This window comes from Pan paniscus, chromosome 2 (assembly GCF_029289425.2).
Source record: "Pan paniscus chromosome 2, NHGRI_mPanPan1-v2.0_pri, whole genome shotgun sequence".
Lineage (NCBI taxonomy): Eukaryota > Metazoa > Chordata > Mammalia > Primates > Hominidae > Pan > Pan paniscus.
The window spans coordinates 144,671,524-144,690,828 of NC_085926.1; the positions used below are offsets into that span (position 1 = coordinate 144,671,524).

At 34.6% G+C, this 19,305-nt stretch overlaps 1 long non-coding RNA gene across 1 annotated transcript in view; it reads right to left on the reverse strand.

Moving 5' to 3' along the window:
• Positions 1-1,070: 1,070 nt before the first annotated feature.
• Positions 1,071-19,305, reverse strand: part of LOC129397456 (uncharacterized) — a 596,722-nt gene continuing 578,487 nt past the window's right edge. The window contains exons 7-8 of the long non-coding RNA XR_010111464.1: positions 4,714-4,783; positions 1,071-1,942 (exon numbers count right to left, since the gene is read on the reverse strand). This is a non-coding gene — a long non-coding RNA (uncharacterized LOC129397456). The remainder of the gene's footprint in view (positions 1,943-4,713; positions 4,784-19,305) is intronic.

A 19,305-nucleotide genomic window follows, 5' to 3' on the forward strand; every position in this document is an offset into this window, starting at 1 on the left:
AGACATATTTTTGTAGAGTTAATTTATTTGAAAAGTTACACACATTGCATAAATCACCTGATTTACTTTTGTAATAAGATAAAACATGAGATTTCTCCAGAAGGTAGAAGACTGAGATTGAATTGGCAATTTTGTTAGATTAATAATACTAACTTCTTACATTAACTTTAGGTTTACTCTTGGTTTAAAATTAAGTTATTATTCAGGAAGCTTAATAATCATCATTTCAAAGTTCTGAATTCACATTATAACACAGTAGGGAGGGGTTGTTCCATGGTTGTTCTCCTTAATTTAATTTTTCTGAAGTGATAACAACATTAAAGGAGAAGATATTCTGATCAGAAATAAAATCAGTGATACATGTGACTTCCATCATGTGTTGGAATAGTCACACATTCTCTGAGGTTTCCAGTGTTGTGACCAGTTCCCCATTTTCCCCTGAGAAGCCTTCCCACAAAGTATGTCAATTATTGGTCAATGCTAAATTTCTAAAATTCACCATTTACTCTTTGCCTAATCATTATGTTCTGCATGATCATAGTCTTACAAAAAGGAACCAGGACAAATTATGGAACTTCATGTTTACACAAACGTGATTTCTGGTCAGTAACAAGATAAAGAATTAGCCAAGGCTGGCAGTTTGTTCTCCAAAATCAACTCTAGTGAAACTACAAATATGAAACATAAGTAAGGATTCCAGGAGCTAACAACCACCACCACAAAATAGTCCCTTTGTAAAACCCCTCGAAAGAATAAAGGATGTTTTTATCTGGATATATCACTGTAACCTAAGGAGCAGAATTGCGGGAGAAATCAACGAGAAGACAGGCCAGAGGAAATCCTTTTAAACTCTACCCATATGCATGCCAGTGCTAGAGTCCTTGAGTTACTTTCAGGGCCTTAAGTGGGTAAACAATTTATTCGAAGAGACATTAACTGATCAACTTCTATAATCATTCCTCCAAATCCTTTAGGGTGTAGATTTTTACCCAGGTATAAGGACTGATACTAATGTTGTTTCACAATAATGAGTTAAATGTACAGCCCTGCTCATAGCTATTGCCTGGTAGAATAGCTTCAAACAGATACAATCAACACTGAGACCTGCCCCTGGACATTTATCCCATACTGTAAGGAGAGTGGCTGACATCCCAAGATAAAATGAGATCACAGTTGAAAATAACTAAACACCTAAGTAAGAAAACCTCCTCAAAAGAGGACCTCAAACTGAACAATCTACCTTACCTGCCACTGAGTTACAGAACAGGTAGAATGCAGATTTGAAATAAGCCTATTAAATATCTTCAGGCATTAAGTGATGGCAATAGTAATATAAGATTACTTTCACCATTCATCCAACACAGATTAATTTCTCTAGTTTTGGGTTTGCCAAAACCAAAGAAACAGTAGCAAAATATTTGTCACTAAAACTAGAGGTAATATATCATAATCAATAAAACAGAAACAAAACAGTTTTTTGTTTATTTGTTTATTTTATTGATTTTTGAACCCTTGTGTTTTAACTTTGTGGTACACCAACTTTTGGAACTAAAGTGATATAACTTCCCAGAGTAGTGGTAAAACAGCCATGAGACAGAGTTGAGTCCTTAACTAGGCAAATTTATAGATTATCATGTGAGATAATGTACACAAATATATTTACATACATATTTATTTTTCCTGAGTAATACATGTATATAACGTTAAAATTAAATTCTACAGAATAATTAAAGTTGAATGCAGCTGTCTCCTGCATCACTCTTCCATTGTCCAAGTTCAGTTTTTACATTAATGATTTGAAAACATTAGGCAGTTACTTCTGATTCTTCTAAAATATATGCTCCATGAGGACAGAAATTTTCTGTTTATTGACTGTAGTTTCACACTGGCATGTTGGAAACTTTCTTCAAATGTCTCGCTCTTCTTGGACGCAAGTAAAAACCTGGTAATAGAATAGAACCATTCTATGTGCCTTAATAGAAGGTGGGGAGGACACTTACCCAATTGCAGAAGTTCTTATATCAGAGTAGGGGAGAAGACAGAGGGCTCAGTAGTTCAATGCATGTGTCATACAGACCTATACCTTATTTCTGTCCTCAGGCAAAGCTTCTGTTTTCTAATCTAGAGGCTCTTGGGGATTCTGCAGAGTACTTCTTGGCTGAATTCCCTTCAGACATTCTGCTGACTGTGGCTTTAGCTGCTCTGCTGCCATGCAGGTGACTTTCTCTATCTCTCATGACATTAAAGGTTTTTTGTCATCAGCAGTGTATACTTTTTTCCTCTTTTTTTTTCTATTTACTATCATTTATGAATTTAATGTAGGTCTCAGAGGAGAGGGTAGAAAAAAATATATGGTAGGTTTGTCACTCATATTGACAATTTTCATGAAATTTTTCTGATACAGAAGAGTTTTCTAGTTTTTATGTCACTATTGAGCTGCCATTTTAAAAGGCCATACTCTCAAACCATCAGCTATGTTCACTTCAATCTCTAATAGGCAGGGAGGGGCATTAGGTTCTTTACAGGGCCATCTCAAGCAATGGCAAATGAAGGGCAGTTAAAAAAAAAGAGCGGTTGTGTTTGCTCCTATTTAAAGCACAAAGGTAGAGAAGTCAGAGAAAAGTAGGATCATGTGGGATTGCCTGTCAGTTCCAGGGACTGATGTTTTACATGTAGGTCTACAGACATCATCTTAAATTTGAAAAACAAAAGCTGACCATTTTGAAAAAGGATCTATTTACAATTTCATTAAATGAACAAAAGAAAAAAAGTAATGAAAAATAAAATGGGAATGTGAAAATATAGTCTCAGATCATAGAGATGTAAGAGATTATGCAGCATATTTTTTCTTATTTCCTATCTGATTATAAAAACTGTCTTAGCTGCTTCAAAAAATGCTGATATATAAAAAACCTTCAGAGAAAGAAATTAAAGACCATGAAATGGACAAATAAATGTGCCATTCACTGTGGTAATATACTGGTAGAGAATAGATTGAGCTCTGAGTAGTTAGTAAACAAAAGAAGGCACAGTGAATTTCACAGCCTTCCTAATCAGAAAGAGCATAGCCTGCTGGTTACTTAGAGGAGTTATATTTTAAACTTTTTATTGACTTAAAATGTTTCAGATGTCAGCAAATTTCTTACCTGTGAATCAATAATTTCAGAAGAAATACAGTAGGTTTGTAAGGGGAAAAAATGATTTTTTTTTTTTTTTTTTTTTTTGAGACAGAGTCTCACTCTGTCGCCCAGGCTGGAGTGCAGTGGCACGATCTCGGCCCACTACAACCTCCACCCTCCAAGTTTAAGTGATTGTCCTGCCTCAGCCTCCTGAGTACCTGGGATTACAGGCGGCTGCCATGGCGCCTGGCTGTTTTTTTGTATTTTTAGTAGAGACAGGGTTTCACCGTCTTGGCCAGGCTGGTCTTGAACTCCTGACCTCATGATCCAACCGCCTTGGCCTCCCAAAGTGCTGGGATTAAAGGAGCCACTGTGCCTCAACAAAAAATGATTTTTGAGTAAGATAAATATGATTTTCACACTGGGCCACATGCCCTCAGAACTCTGTCTTAATTTTTCATCTTTATCTTGTAGGGGTTTAATTGTATGTTGTGTATCTGACACACAGATTTCAATAAAGGCTGACTACATTTTCAAGGCTGAAATACACTATCATCACTATCATCTTCCCACCCCTCTCTCCTACGACACACCGACTTGCAGTTTTTCTGTTTTGATCAAAATCTGTATCCTTTTTCCTTAAGGAATTTAGGAAAGCTTAGGTTCCTAAATTTAGGTTTGATTGTACAAGGCACATTTTAGAGTAATAGGTTAAAGATACACAACTAAAAATGTTATTTGTATCTTTTGCTGAGATTGGGGGTACCCACAATTTTTGTGTTAATGCTTACAAATAACAGCAATATAGCATACCATTCCCATGCATCATATTTAACTATCTAATTGCAAATTAAAACAATAGGAAAATAGAAAGAAATGAAGAATTCATATCAATGGAAATTGCACATTTTTATGAACAAATGTGATCTGAACACATCAACCTGATTTATATGCAGAGATACTACTTCTGTAGAGTACAGAAAGAAGGACTAACTACAGTTTCAAGGCACCCTTGAAAATAATTATTCCCATGTCCTCCTTCTGCCCTTTTTCTTCTTGGTGGTCTTCAGATATTCTTTTTCTTTAATAGCACCAGAAGTAGCAGGGGGTAAGAAGAAGGGGTAGGCAAAGCAATTTTGTGTACAGTTATAGATATAGCCTTTTGTAGTTTAATTTTTGAAACTGCAGCCTTTGGTTCTTTGAATCTATTTACACAGATGTTGGGGAAGACGGCTTGTAACCATCTACCACTGGCCTTGTGGTCACCTTTGCCTTTAAGCAATCTCTGGGAGGTACATTAAAAATGATTGTATTAGACACCCATTTCTAAGACACCATGTTTTTATTCCACGTTCTCCTTTTGGAATGTAACCTAACCCCATATTCTTAAGACACAGGGATGTTTACTTAGTATTATATGATTAGTCCATTTGGAGACTTGTAGTTTTCTCATTTTAATATCAGTAGTTTATACAATGTATGTGGGGTAAGCTAACTGCACACCTATTATGCTACTTTAATATTTCAAAAATGGTGGAACTGAATTTTGACACATAATGTCAGCAATTAGCAGTAAAGAGAAAATATATCTTACCTGATTTTAGGCTTCAGACTTTGATATTGAGACAAATATTTTCAGATGGTAACATTGAATAAAACACTAACTGAAATATAAAAATATGTGGAAATATATCACAATCATTAATGGTAATATCATTAAAAGTTAACAGGATATTTTGTTTTCTCTTTTCCATCATTTTGCTATATTGGCTACTAGAAGAACCATTAAGGAGGATGCAATAAAACACAATTTAATTTTGCCTTTAAAATCTTGTTATCCCTGACTCCCTCTCTCTCGCTCTTTTGAATACAGAACAGTAGGTTATTTCTGATTCTTCCCCTTAGGGATGTATTCTGTTCCTTCAGATTTTGCAGGTGCCCATGTCCTGCTGCTATGCCAAATGCTTCACCCTCCTAGGAGTTTTTACCTGGCCAGGTGTCATGGCTGCCAAGCTGAAGGATGAACACTAAATTGAACAGACAGGGAGATGTGTACAACATGGTTTTCATCCTCCAAGTCAGAGGTGTTACATATATGATGGCACTGAGTAACCAGCAATAGTGACTAGGCAGTTTCTCTGCTTTAGCAAACTCGGATCTCGCTCTCTAACTGGTCATATGGACCTCCTGCCGCTATGCCTAATAACTGCAGCTCAGTTACCTACATCCTTTCTCACCTTTTCACCAGGAAGGAAGCATTGTCTTTGATTGTCCATCAGGACTAATCCTTTCTCAGCATGAAACTTGTTAGCATAATTGTAGAGAAAGCTCCAAAAAAGGACATTAGAAGTTGTTCCTTTTTAAAAATGTATGTAATTTGAATGAAAAGTTACTGTGTGTATTTCGCTAATCCAGCAGTTAAGGTTTCTTCCATTATCATCTTTTTCAATCTTTATATTTTCATTATTTCTATGTAATTAGAAACCCTTCTCAACTCTAAGAAACAATAATAATCTTTATTAACGATAGCATAATCGAGAGAAGTTTTAGTTAAGATTTTTTAAGACTCTTATCTCCAAAAAAAAAATAAATTATGAACAATTCCAGTTACTTTTGGATCATCTTTTGTCATATAATTGGATTGCTCATGACTTATTTAAAAATAGAATGAAGGAACTTAGTTCTGAGATCTCTTTCCAAAAGAACTATGAAGTCACTGAAAGCCTGTTTATTCAAGAGAATAAACTGAGAGTGCCAAGGGTACTTGCCCATAAAGTGAATGTGCTGCAAGCTAAAAAAATAAGATAAAATGGGCAGCAAATGTATGCTTGGATGAATATAATTTCTATTTACTAAGATAATTATATATTGAGCTTTTAAAAAACAGAGAAAGCCTTAAAATTTTTTATGAACAGAAGGGGAAAAATTATCATGGGTATCCTAGTTTAAAAAATATAACTTACAAGAGGGTAATGTCAATATTCAAGGTAAAACATAAATATTGAAGAAAAAGATTGTACAAATGGAGAATAAAAATATTATATAGTCATCTATCCATGTACTGTTATTATTATTAATTTGTTAACCTACGGAGCCATTTAGCTTTTGTGTTTTTGCACAAGGGAAACAGCACAGTGTCAGACAGGTAATTGAAGTTATCTGGGGCTTTGTTTGATCCAACTTGTATGTAAAGAAAAACAAGAAGGTTAAAAAAAGGACTTTAAAAGCTGCAATTGGTGCCCAAGACACATCTTGACAAGTATAAAAAATATAATTAAGATTCCTCGAATATTACTGAAGTGAGAAGTTTCTACTACTCTTTTTATATTTCAGTGAAAATGTAGTGTACTTCAATAATATTAACTTTGCAAAGGTCTTGTTATTTTTTAATGGTATTGTTCAGCTCCTTATGTTTGAAGATACCATTTTCAAGGTCCTAGTTCAAAACAACTTTTGTTTTGAAGCAGAGAATTCCTAGTGCAAATTTCTCTTGTTAGTTTTGTCCAGTGTTTATCATTAACATGATGACCATGACACGAGGCAAAGTAAAAATTCTAAGAAGGGTCTTAACCCCCCTGCAAAAGAAAACACCGTTAACATTTGTTTTCCCCAAACTAAGAACATTTTATAAAAATTAAAATAGCCTTACAGTTTTAGGTTAGATATCATGAGTTCTTCCTTTTCATTAATGATGGAAAATAACTGGAAATTGAATGGTTAACCCATTAAATTAGTTAACCCATTCAATTTTAGTTAACCCATTTCTGACATGCTTTATAATGTAACTTTGATTTGGAATATTGGAGGATTTACGCCAAAAAAAACCTCAGGCTGAATTTGATACCGGTGGGCTAGGGGAAATCCCCAAACATGGTGGGACTTCAACCCCAGCCAGTATCCAGGCTCTTGCACCATAGTGTGAAGGATGAGTCAGAAAATAGTGAAAGTACAGAGATTTATTGCAAAATGAAATACACACTCAAGAAAGGGGAGTGTATGCCTACCCCAGAGAGTTGCACAAGGGAGTTTGGGGCTGCTCCCTTTATGGATTTCTTTAACCAAGGTGTGGAATATTCATGATTTTTGGGAAATGGTAGAGATTTCTCAGAACTGTGGTGCCATCCACTTTTACACCAGATATGAATGTTCCTGGAACTTTCATGGTGTTGGTGGATGTGTAATTTAGTATGTGAATGAGCATATAATGAGGTCCTAGGTGAAACCTAGCTCAAATCCAGCACCATGTTGGGTACAGTTGTTCTTAGCCAGCTTGGCCCTCACCCTGGTTTTTCAGAGTCTTGTCAGCATCTACTTTATGCAGCTCTTTGGACAAAGGTTTTTTTGCTAGTCATGTGAAACTGCTGCCTGGGATTTTCTATTCTGCAATCACAGTGTATTTTTCCTGTCTCAAATTCATATGCGCCTTTCTCATTGTTCTGCTCAGGAAACCATACTCTAGCATGTTCTTTTGCTTAACTTTTTAAAGAGCATTGGTAAACCAGTTTCATTTTCCCAAATACTTCTGAGAATTCCTGAGAGGCTTATACATGTCTCAGCTAAAATCCTGGAACTGGACCACTGCCTTCTCAGCTGCATGTTATTGATTTCTTTCTTTAGATAAGTTCTTACAGGGCACAACTGCATGGGTTCCCCATGCATGGTGCACTAAAGACCAAAATCAAATGTTTAAAACATTTTAAGTCTTAGATATAGCATAAAAGGGTTTATAGGATAGAAAAAAACAATTTGGACACAAAAGATTAAGTTTTTTTTTAACTCATTCATAATCATTTTGTAATTTGTCTTATCAGAAATTAGACTCAGAGAGAAGAAAGAGTGCCCCCTCTTCATCCAGGCTAAACCATCTCAAACACCTGTCTCATTATTTACCTTGTATAAGATCTCCATGTATGAGCTCCCATTAAATGTTGCAAAATTTATACAAATGGCCCTAAGAAAGAATATTAACCTGCAGAGATAAATCCAATGTGGAAATGGTCATAATTCAGACAAACTTTGATATTGTTATACAGAGTACTTTTCCTTGAAACCCTATAGTTCTGGCCGTCTACATTGAAGATTTTTTTTTTTTAACCATCTCATAACCAAATGGTCCACTAGGTTAGATTTTCCAGGATAGAGTGACTAAAGAGTCAATAATTTTTGCAACAGAGAAAACCTTAGAAATAAGCTTAGTAATTAGTTTGACCAAAATTTCAGAGATCTCAAGACCAATCATTAGGGCTCAATCTCAGACTGTAATAGTGTTTTCTACAGAACAATGGCTTCAAGTACACAGATATTTTCACATTTAGTATCTATTGCTGGAAAGTCTGGTCCTAAAGTAGGAGCAGTGGATGCATTTCTCCTTTCATAACAAATTTGACACTCAGGAGATAATAACCTTATGAGAATAAACAGTATTCTTCATTTTCTTTGGCTGTCTATACCCACACGAAATTAAATATATGAAGGATATTTCAAAACATTCTGGAAAAATAAAAAGAATATTTAAAAAAATAAACTTTAACCAGTATCAGTCTTTGACAACAAAGTTAACCATTTTAACTACATAGTATAATTTTAGTTTCCAGGAAAATGTATGAATAGGGAAATGTTTCTTACATTATACATATTTTCTCGAGTGATGTCCTAGGGACTCCTGCAAAATACCTCATTGATTGAATTATAACTATAACCTTAATGCAAATGGTACATTAGAGCATTTTTTTTAAAAAAGAACACATGTACACATTGGATGGTCTTCCAATTGTACTGTTTCTTATGTATGTGTGTATGTGTATGTCTATGTAATTTTAGGTAGTTATAGAGATTAGATATTGGACAAGTAATTAGAAAGTAACCAGATTTTGTTTGTCATAAAAAAGAAAACGATTAATTTTAATTGAATTTTTAGTTGAACAGTAAAACTGGATGAGAATTTACCCTATTCAGGGAAAAGATGTACTGTGCTTTTCAGACCAAAACTGTTCTTTCCTGAGTGACCCAGTGTTGGCCTTTACTGCAGAAATAGATTTGTTTTGGTAGACCCCTGCAGCCAGCTACCTGCAGAGAGAAAGGAATCCTGCTAAAGAGAATTCTCAATACAGCAGTTAAATATTCTTTCATTTGGGTGAAGTTTCACATATGATATTCTTTTCTATTCAGCATAATTATAAACCTTTAGTTTTAATGCACTTTCAAAATAACTAAAATAATTATAAAAATTAACAAGATAATTGTATATTCCTCATTGAAAAGTTTTAGCCTATTCAAATCTAGCAAGTCTGCTCTGAAATACCTGAGAAAAAGGTGTAAAATGAATAAGAAAAGAAAATACAGCAGAATGTACCAGATGTTTTTATGTGTTGGTTGTACATATATCTTTCTCTGTTAGCTTTTAGTTACAGAGAGAATGCAGTGTACAAAATTTTATTCACAATAGATGGCCATGCATCATATATTCACATATGGATATCATTTCTCTGAGGATTGAAAGAGAAAGATAGGAAAACACAATATGGTGTATATGCTGAATTCTATATATAAGCAAATGTGAATTATATAGTTACATGCTCTCTTCAAGAGGCTTCTTATCACTATCTCCCTGGGTAGTGTAGGGATTAATTAGGTAAAGTTTGTAGGCTCTTTGAAGCTAGGAAACACTATGGAAGTGCTAAGCATTATCATGGTAACACGAGAGTGAGGCATAAGTGATTTGCAACCCCATCAGCTCTTTGAAATGTGTGTCTAGCCTGATTCACAGTTTTCTCTTACAGTGTTTTATGGATTGGAAAGTTCTTATCAGATTTGAAGATGAAATGTGTTCTATTGAAATCATACTAATCTGCACAATCAATCTTTTTTCTATATATTAGTAAAGTGATGTTTCTCAAAATAGAAGAAAACTTGGGATATGATTTGAAAGGTAATTTAATAAAGTAGAATTTTGACATCAATTATAACTCATCTATTAGCATTTGATTGACTAAGCTGTAGCTCTCTTAATTAGTGCAACTGAAGTCTAGTTAATTTGCATAAAGGTAGCTATTCCCATCTTTTATACTTTAAAAGACAGTCTGGAGACTATTCACTGTTTCCATAAAGCTTATATAGATTTTATTAGCATGTTCCAATCATTCCTCACTATAATAATGTCAATTCTAAGATGTAATCTGCGCAGGATTTCTTTAAGTAATGTATTTTACTTTATTTTTTATTTCTGTTTTTACTTTAGATTCAGGCAGTATATGTGCAGGTTAGTTACAGGGGTATATTGTGTGACACTGACGTTTAGTCTACTATTAATTCCATCACCCAGATCGTGAACATAGTACCCAACAGGAAGGTTTTTAGCCCTTGCCCCTGTCCCTCTGTCCCTCTTTTGGGGTCCCCAGTGTCTATGGCTCCCATCTTTATATCTGTGTGCACTCATGAATTAGCTCTCACTTATAATTGCGAACACTCAATATTTGTTTTTTTGTTTCTGTGTTAATTTGCTTAAAATGGCCTCCAGCCGCATCCATGTTGCTGCAAAGGACATAATTTCGTTCTTGTTATGACTGTGTAGTATTCCAGGGTGCATATGGACATATTTTTTATCTAATTCACCACGGATGGGCTCCTACGTCGATTCCATGTCTTCGCTATGGTGATGAGCATGAGAGTGCATGTGTCGTTTTGGTAGAATGAATTATTTTCCTTTGAGCGTATACCCAGTAATGGGATTGCTGGGTGGAATGGTAGTTCTATTTTTAGTTCTTTGAGAAACTGCAAACTGCTTTCCATAGTGCAGAACTAATTTAAATTCTCGCCAACAGTGTAGAATTGTTCCGTTTTCCCTGCGTCCTTGCCAACACATATGTTTGTTTGTTTGGCTTTTTAGTAATAATAATTCTTACTGATATGAGATGGTATCTTATTGTGGTTTTGATATGCATTTTGCTGATGATTAGTGATTTTGAACACCTTTTCTTATGTTTGTTGGCCACTTGTATGTCTTAAGAAGATATTTTAAATAAACATAGAATTACTTCCTCTATTCATAAGTCAAATTCTGAATATATCCTTCTGTTTCCTCCTACTGCATCATTTTATATGGATAATGAGTCAATAAAATGATGTACTGGTTATGTATTTTATTTCACACTTATATTTGTAAAATGTCTTTCTTTGAAAAAAACGTTTTCCATTTTTTAAAAATTTCTTGGAAGCGACAATGGGGACAGACAAATTTTGAAGCAATTACTGCACAAGGTGATTCAAAGTTAACTATTGTTCATTATAAAGTTATCTGTTTTTGAATAAAATTTTTAAACATTATAAATACAAAACAATGTAATAAAAAGCGATTTAACCCCACCTAGAAATAACAGCTATTAATGCATATCTTGTCCTATTTACATTACATTTGGTTATAATTGAAATACACCCCCTCAAGTTCATTTCCCTTTCTCCATTTCCAGAGGTGCCATTATCATGAACCTGGTATTACCTTTATATTTTTATAAATGTATCAAAATATGTCTTTCTAAATAATACTAGTGTTTTGTGAATTTTCAATGTTTATGTGAATATCACAGATGGGTATTATTTCACATATTTTTCCTCTTAACATTCTTGTTGAGAGCTACCATTATTATTCTACTGAATTCCATCATGTTCCTAATGAGTTTATTGAAATGGTACAATAGAAACCCTTCTCTACGTCTCCAGGTGCACGTGTGTGAGAGTTTCTAATGAATATACTGGAAGGATAGCTGGATTGCAGTGTATGTACAGTTTTAACTTTGAGGAGACCAAATATCCTCATTTGCTCCCAGAAGTACCACTTCATTACTATTGTTCCTCCATCCTAATTGGCTTAACATATGTCCTGGATTTTTCATTTTTAATGAACTATTATTATAAGTTACATTGATTAAAGCCAGCATGGGTTTGTTAAATGTTGATTTTGCTTAATACTTACAGCTATTGTCATGGTTCTACCATTATGTGATGAAAATAAAATGTTAACAGAGTTATGACTTCAATAGGGGGTTAAGTCTGAAAATCAACTTTGTTTTCCTGACCCATTTCACACAAAACATAGATAATGCTTCTCTTTCAAGGACAGCATGCAGAATGCTTGATAATAAACCAGTATCCACTGAGTGAGTGGTGGCTAGGGATGGCTAACTTCTTCCAATCTTGCATGGTGATGGAGGAAGTACTTGACAGTAGTTTTTTATGCGGTCTGCTTACATGAAACGGCCAGACCATCATATGGTGGGTTTGGGAAAAATGAAGGAAGTAATAGGCTAGATATATGTAAATTATGTGCTGTAAATAGACGCCGAGCACACAGAGATGAGTTAATTGGTCTGGCTACAGTGGTTTTGTCATCTCTCGTATACCTACAACTATTTATTTGTAAATTGCTTGGTAATGGCGACTTTTTAAAAAATAATCTGTTTCAGCAGCAATGACCTAAAAAATGCAAGTACATATTTAGTTTAAAATTACTGAATTTCCCTTTCAATCCAATTGTTATTGAAAAAAGCCAACAAACACATTGTACAGTCACATAACTTGCACAATGTGTTTGTTGGCATTTTCAATTCGATCCACAATTGGGACCACAAGGCTAACAATGATATCCTGGAATCCAGAAGATAGAAAGCTGAGGGGAAAAAAATGCTGCTATTTCAGAAGTGAATACTTAGTTATGCCAAGAAAACTATGCCTGAAGATGATATTTTCATAGGTTTAATATGTGAACTTAGAAAAAGTAAACATATAATTCTGAGAAGCATGGCTTTTTTAGATTAAATTACTGTTTTTTAAATAAATTGTGTGCATTTTAAATTAATTAATCCAATTTTAATCTAATTTTTCTGATTTTATGAAGTATGCATCAATAATTTTTACTATGTTAGCTTCATTAGCAACAGAAGAAATTTCAAAAGTGTTGAATAATGCTGTTTTCCATCTAATGGAAAATTAGATTAAAACATTTTCCATCTTTCAATCAATCATTGGAACCAAAATAAAGCTGTTGAAAGTTTATTCTGCCAGGAGTAAAAGACTGAACAATATGATAAATGTTTTCTAAAGTTCAGTTAAAAAGCTAAACATTGTTGATAGCCTTTTTATTGGTGACGAGAAGCAACTTTGGAAAAGCTTGAAAGTAATTTTATTAAAAAATCAGTGAAAAATGTAAAGAAACACATTTGTAGAAAAGAACCATGGATAATTATGGCTACAAAACTGATTAATGCATATAAATATGTTCCAGAATAATTATTCTGCCTGCTATTTTTTAATATTTAGATAACAAATAAAAATAATTTATTTTTCTGTTTTGCTTTAAGATAAGTAATTATGGTTTTGAATTTTTGAAGGATTTTCTTTTCATAAATAGTTTGAAGAGAACTCTTTTATAGGCCCATCAGTATAGTAAAAACAATTTGTGAGTAAATAATATATTAAATGTGAAATAATTTTTTATATTTTAGTACTTTTATATTCTAAAAAAGTTTCAGTTTGAACAATAAAGTTTTTAGTCACCCTAACTTTACTAAATATCTTCAAATAGTTCTGTGGATTGAGGGAACAAACTTACTTTTCCTTACATCCTTGACTGCACTTGGTATTATTAGTTGAATAGTTGCCAAGCTAATGAATGAAAGTTGGAACTTCATGTGGTTTTGACTTATATCCCCTGATTACTAATGAGCTCCAGCATCTAGTCATGTTTTATTGGTCATTTGACTTTCCTCTTTTCTGAAATGGATCTAACTAGTCACTTGTCCTGCTTTCTTCTACTGGGTTAGATTGTCTATATTTTTTCTTGTATATTTCTGAGAGTTTTTTGTCATTTTTTTTGGATATTGGTATTTTACGTATATTTTTAATAGTGCTTTTCTGGAGCTTTATAAATACCCAAGATAATTTTTAGAACTTATGATCTGAAGATTTTCAACAAGCCAACTTAGAAATTATTTTGTGGCTATAATGCTAACTTCAAATGAACTAAAGAATTTTGCCACTTTAGAAAACATACTTAAAAGACATTCATTAGAAAGTGCTAAAGTGCTCAACTCTATCCATTTAATAAATATTGCATTTAAATAGTCATTTTAACAAAATCATTTACCCTTACAGTAAGAAACAATTATTAAATGTTTTAAATTACCTAGCTCCTGGATGGTTTACTAATATTTTGTAATTGTCATTTTGGTAATAATCACTTAGCATACTTGTTAAACTACTGGTTATCCAAGTCTCATTTCAGATTACAGAACCAGGATTTTGAAGGAAAATACCTAGAAATATCTGAATTTTTTGGCCGGGCGCGGTGGCTCACGCCTGTAATCCCAGCACTTTGGGAGGCCGAGGCGGGCCGATCACGAGGTCAGGAGGTCGAGACCATTCTGGCTAACACGGTGAAACCCCATCTCTACAAAAAACACAAAAACAAAATTAGCCGTGCGTGGTGGCAGGCGCCTGTAGTCCCAGCTGCTCTGAAGGCTGAGGCAGGAGAATGGCGTGAACCTGGGAGGTGGAGCTTGCAGCGAGCCGAGATCGCGTCACTGCACTCCAGCCTGGGCAACAGAGAGAGACTCCGTCTTAAAAAAAAAAAAGAAAAAAGAAAAAAGAAAAGAAATATCTGAATTTTTTTAAGACCCACGTTTTTATTTGGGGATGTTTGGAAAACTCTGCTTTGACGCATAGGAGAAAGTAAAAAACAAAAACACACACACAAAAAACAATGAAAAGCAAGTCAGGAATCAGGAAGAAATACCTTATCTTTTGCTCACCCCCTCCTTCTCAAATCATCTGCCTTTATTTTCTTTTCCATTCTTAGTAAATACTATTCCAACAATCTAGCATTTCACAGGCATAAGAAACCTGCTAGTTTGCAATTTAGCATAAACTAAGAAACCTATTTCTGAATATTTTCTTTAGGAACATAACATTTCTAGAGACACATTTGTGTTTCAGTTAATGCTATGTCTTGCTATAAAATAGCAGTATTTAACAAAAATATTTTACCACTGTGGCAAATTACCTCCTGTAAATGTTCCACCGCAACTAAGATTATATTGAAAATTTGGAGACTGACATTTTGAATTTCACATATTCATGGAAGATTGGAAAGCATCTTCAGATGTCAGAGGCTATAATAAGAGTTATTACGCTTATTAACTTCCAAATTGTTTTGTGTTAAAGCAGATGCGTGGGTACTGGATACAGAGGTAGGCCACTGAAGCATAACTGTGGTTAAAGTTGTAAAAGATTTGGTGAAATTGCACATGATAACATGTCTCCAGGAAATTTAGACCTTGGCTCAGCTGGGAGATGTTCTACAAAAGGATATTTCTGATTCTCATTGATTCGCTAGCAGGTTCTCAAAGGGAGATAGCACAATATTGTGGGAGGAGACAGTTTTATAATCTGACATCAGACTTGAAGAGAACTATTTCGAGGCCGGGCGCAGTGGCTCACGCCAGTAATCCAGGCCCTTTGGGAGGCCGAGACGGGCGGATCACGAGGTCGGGAGATAGAGACCATCCTGGCTAACACGGTTGAAACCCCATCTCAGCTGAAAATACAAAAAATTAACCCCGCATGGTGGCGGGCGCCCGTAGTCCCAGCTACTCGGGAGGCTGAGGCAGGAGAATGGCGTGAACCCGGGAGGCGGAGCTTGCAGTGAGCCGAGATCGCGCCACTGCACTCCAGCCTGGGTGACAGAGTGAGACTCCGTCTCAAAAAAAAAAAAAAAAAAGAACCAAATTTCAAGTGTATGAAGTGGGATCTAAAATATCTACTACCTGAGGGTGCAGTTATAAAGATCATATAATGACAATTGATCCTATTTGCCTTGTACTTTTCCCTAAAACAAAGACATCATTTAACTTATTTAGTATAGCTTCATGTGGTTTCTTTTGGTGTTTCTGTTTTTTGTTTGTTTGTTGTTGCTTGTTTACTTTTTGAGACGGAGTCTCACTCCGTCGCCCACACTGGAGTGCAGTGGTACTATCTCAGCTCATCGAAACCTCCACTTCCTGGGTTCAAGCGATTCTCCTGCCTCAACCTCCTGACTAACTGGGATTACAGGTGCGGGCCACCACGCACGGCTCATTCTTTTTTTTTTTTTTTTTTTTTTTTTTTGGTATTTTTAGTAGAAGAGACGGGGTTTTGCCATGTTGGCCAGGCTAGTCTCGAACTTCTGACCTCAAGTGATCCACCTGCTTCGTCCTTCCAAAGTTCTGGGATTACAAGCCTGAGCCACCATGCCTGGCCTCATGTGAGCATTTCTAAGAAACATTTTCCTGGTGACAAAGAAAAGAATAGTAATTTTGGCAGAGTATGGTGCTTACTCCAGCATTGACGTTGCAGAGCTCCGGCTGTTCTGTAAAGAAACTAAACTGAGATGGATTGCTAAAAGAAAAAAAAAAGGTGGACAATTGCAGGTTAGTTATTTTCTAAGTCTATATAATTCTTTATAATTCTTTTCTTTCTTTCTTTCTTTTTTCTTTTCTTTTTTTCTTTTTTTTTTTTTTTTGAGACGGAATCTTGCTCTGTTGCCCAGGCTGGAGTACAGTCGCATGATCTCGGCTCACTGCAACCTCTGCCTCCCAGGTTCAAGTAATTCTCCTGCCTCAGCCCCCAGTAGTTGGGACTACAGGTGCCCACCACGCCCAAATAATTTTGTATTTTTAGTATAGACGGGGTTTCACCATGTTGGCCAGGCTGGTCTAGGAACTCCTGACCTCAAGTGATCTTCCCGCCTCGGCCTCCCAAAGTGCTGGGATTACAGGCGTAAGCCACCATGCCCGGCCTAAGTCTATATAATGTTTGGGCAGGACACACAGCCTGTGAAGAGTTGGATGTGAAAAATAGTCACTGAGAAAATGCTGCCTCAAGAATTATCCTCTACATTTCTAGCTTGAAATATAGAGTATTTGCTGCTGTGAACTTCTGAAATAGTGAAATGCTTCAGGAGGAAACATGTTTTGTGGATGAAATAAAGGTCTGGTTTTGATATGAGGGGAAGTAAAGCAGTCAGATGGATACGCCAAGTCTGAAGGTCAGAGCAAAGATCTGGCCTGGAGATAGAAATTTGTTAATGGTCAGCATAAAAAGGGTGTTTAAGCCCTAAAAAACAAACAAACAAACAAACAAACAAACAGCAAAGAGGATCCATGACTGAGATCTGAACAATGTAAACACCTGGAGATATAGTAAAAGAGCCAACAAAATACATGCCAAGTTCATATTAAAGTTAATGGGAAAAGACAAACTACTTAGTGAGAGGTTTTCAGACAACTAGCTATTAGCTAGCTAATTTGGGAAAAAATAAAATTTATAAAGAATACTTGATCAGATATCCAAACATAAAAAGTAAAAACCACTCACATGCTAGAAGTAAATATATAAAAGTAAATTATTTTTAATGACAATATTATATAGACAAAAAATAATTACTCTAAATTAATAAATATGTTTTCTGTCACCGTCTTGCTTTTCTTCTCAATTTATTCATGTGTCATTTTAACTCACCATATAATGACTCCTCTTAATCCAATTATTTTTTATTTAACACTTCATTTGTTTTTAATAAGTGTGATATCATATTTCTCAATAGAGGAGAAATGTAGAATTTGGCCTGTTATATTTGAAACACCTTTGCTTTTCAGAGTTGGGCTTCTGGAATGTGGTTAATTTTAGTATTCTCATCAGGTGTTTATTTTTCAGATTTCTGTGATTGCTTCTCCAAAATAACCAGTGTCTGAAGGTGATGACTACAATAAAATTAAAATTATGCGCGCTTTCAAGAAAATTATGTATAAGTAAATTTGAAGCTTTTAAATTTGAGGCCTATTTTAAACACGCTTTCATCTGAGTTTTCTATTCACTTTTCTCAGAACCTCAATCTTTTTTCCTTTCAGATCAGATATTACACCTAAGAATATTGTAATATTGAGACTCTTATCTGAAGAAATAGGGACTGCAGGAAAACTTTCAATAGTTAAAATCATTCGCTGAAGTCTCTACATGAAATTTGTCAGAGCAAAATTGTGACATAAGAAGCATTAATGTCTTTTACTCACTTTCTGCATTCCAGATGTCTTCTTTCCTTTCCCTGCACTTAGTGTCTTTAGTTTAGACAACTGAACTAATTTTTTAAATATTAATTTACTGATGACATTATATGGTACACTTTCATGAGGATGGATTTTATTGAAGGGTATTCCAATGCACGTGCCAGCACTAAAACTAAAGAAAAAAATCACTTGTGGAAGAATCCCAAACAGAAGAGATATTTTTAGGCTGGCATTCTTAGATTCATTCTTCATTTTAACTAGTATTTTTAAACTGTAAATGTATGGAGGAAATGAAAGAAAAAAAACTAGAGAATAACAAAGAGTACTTCAGCCCAGATGTCTAATTCTCCCTTCTGAAATTGTCCCTAATACAAGTTTGTTTAATTTTTTAGAAATATATGTTATATTAAAATGCATGTTTTTAGGTTAAAAATGATTGTATACTCTATATGCTATCGTGTACCTAACTTATTTCTCCTAATAATACTTTAATCAACAAAGAGCAACTATGTTCTCCTTAATAGCCCTAATGGACTATAGCATACCATTTTCTGGATGTACAATACTTTACTCAAAATTTCCTTCTTTCATAATGAACAATTATGTCATTTCAAGGCTCCTGCTATAACAAACAATAACACAGTAATATCTTGTACATATTTGTATGCATGGGTGAGTACGTTTGAATGCTTTAATTTTTATTTTCTTTGATGTATGGATTCATAAAATTCCTGAGAACTGCTTTATTGTGCTTTTTACTTTTTCAAATAAATGGGGACTTAAATCATTTGCAACTGACTTCCAACCTAATTGCATGAGGTCAAAGAACTTGTGGTGTTTAAGTTGACATTTGTTAAGACTTGCTTACATGCTAGTATGGGACTAAATGTAAAATAGTAGTAGTAAAGTTTTATTTGTGCTTGAGAAAAATATTCTCTCTCAAATTATTGTATTTGGAAATTGATATATACCTATCAGAATAAATTTGTTTATTTACTTTTTCAAAACTTGTTCTTTAATGATTTTTATAACCTTGACATCAATCTTCAAGAAATTTTTATCGAATTAATCCTTTTTTGATTGTATTGTCTGGC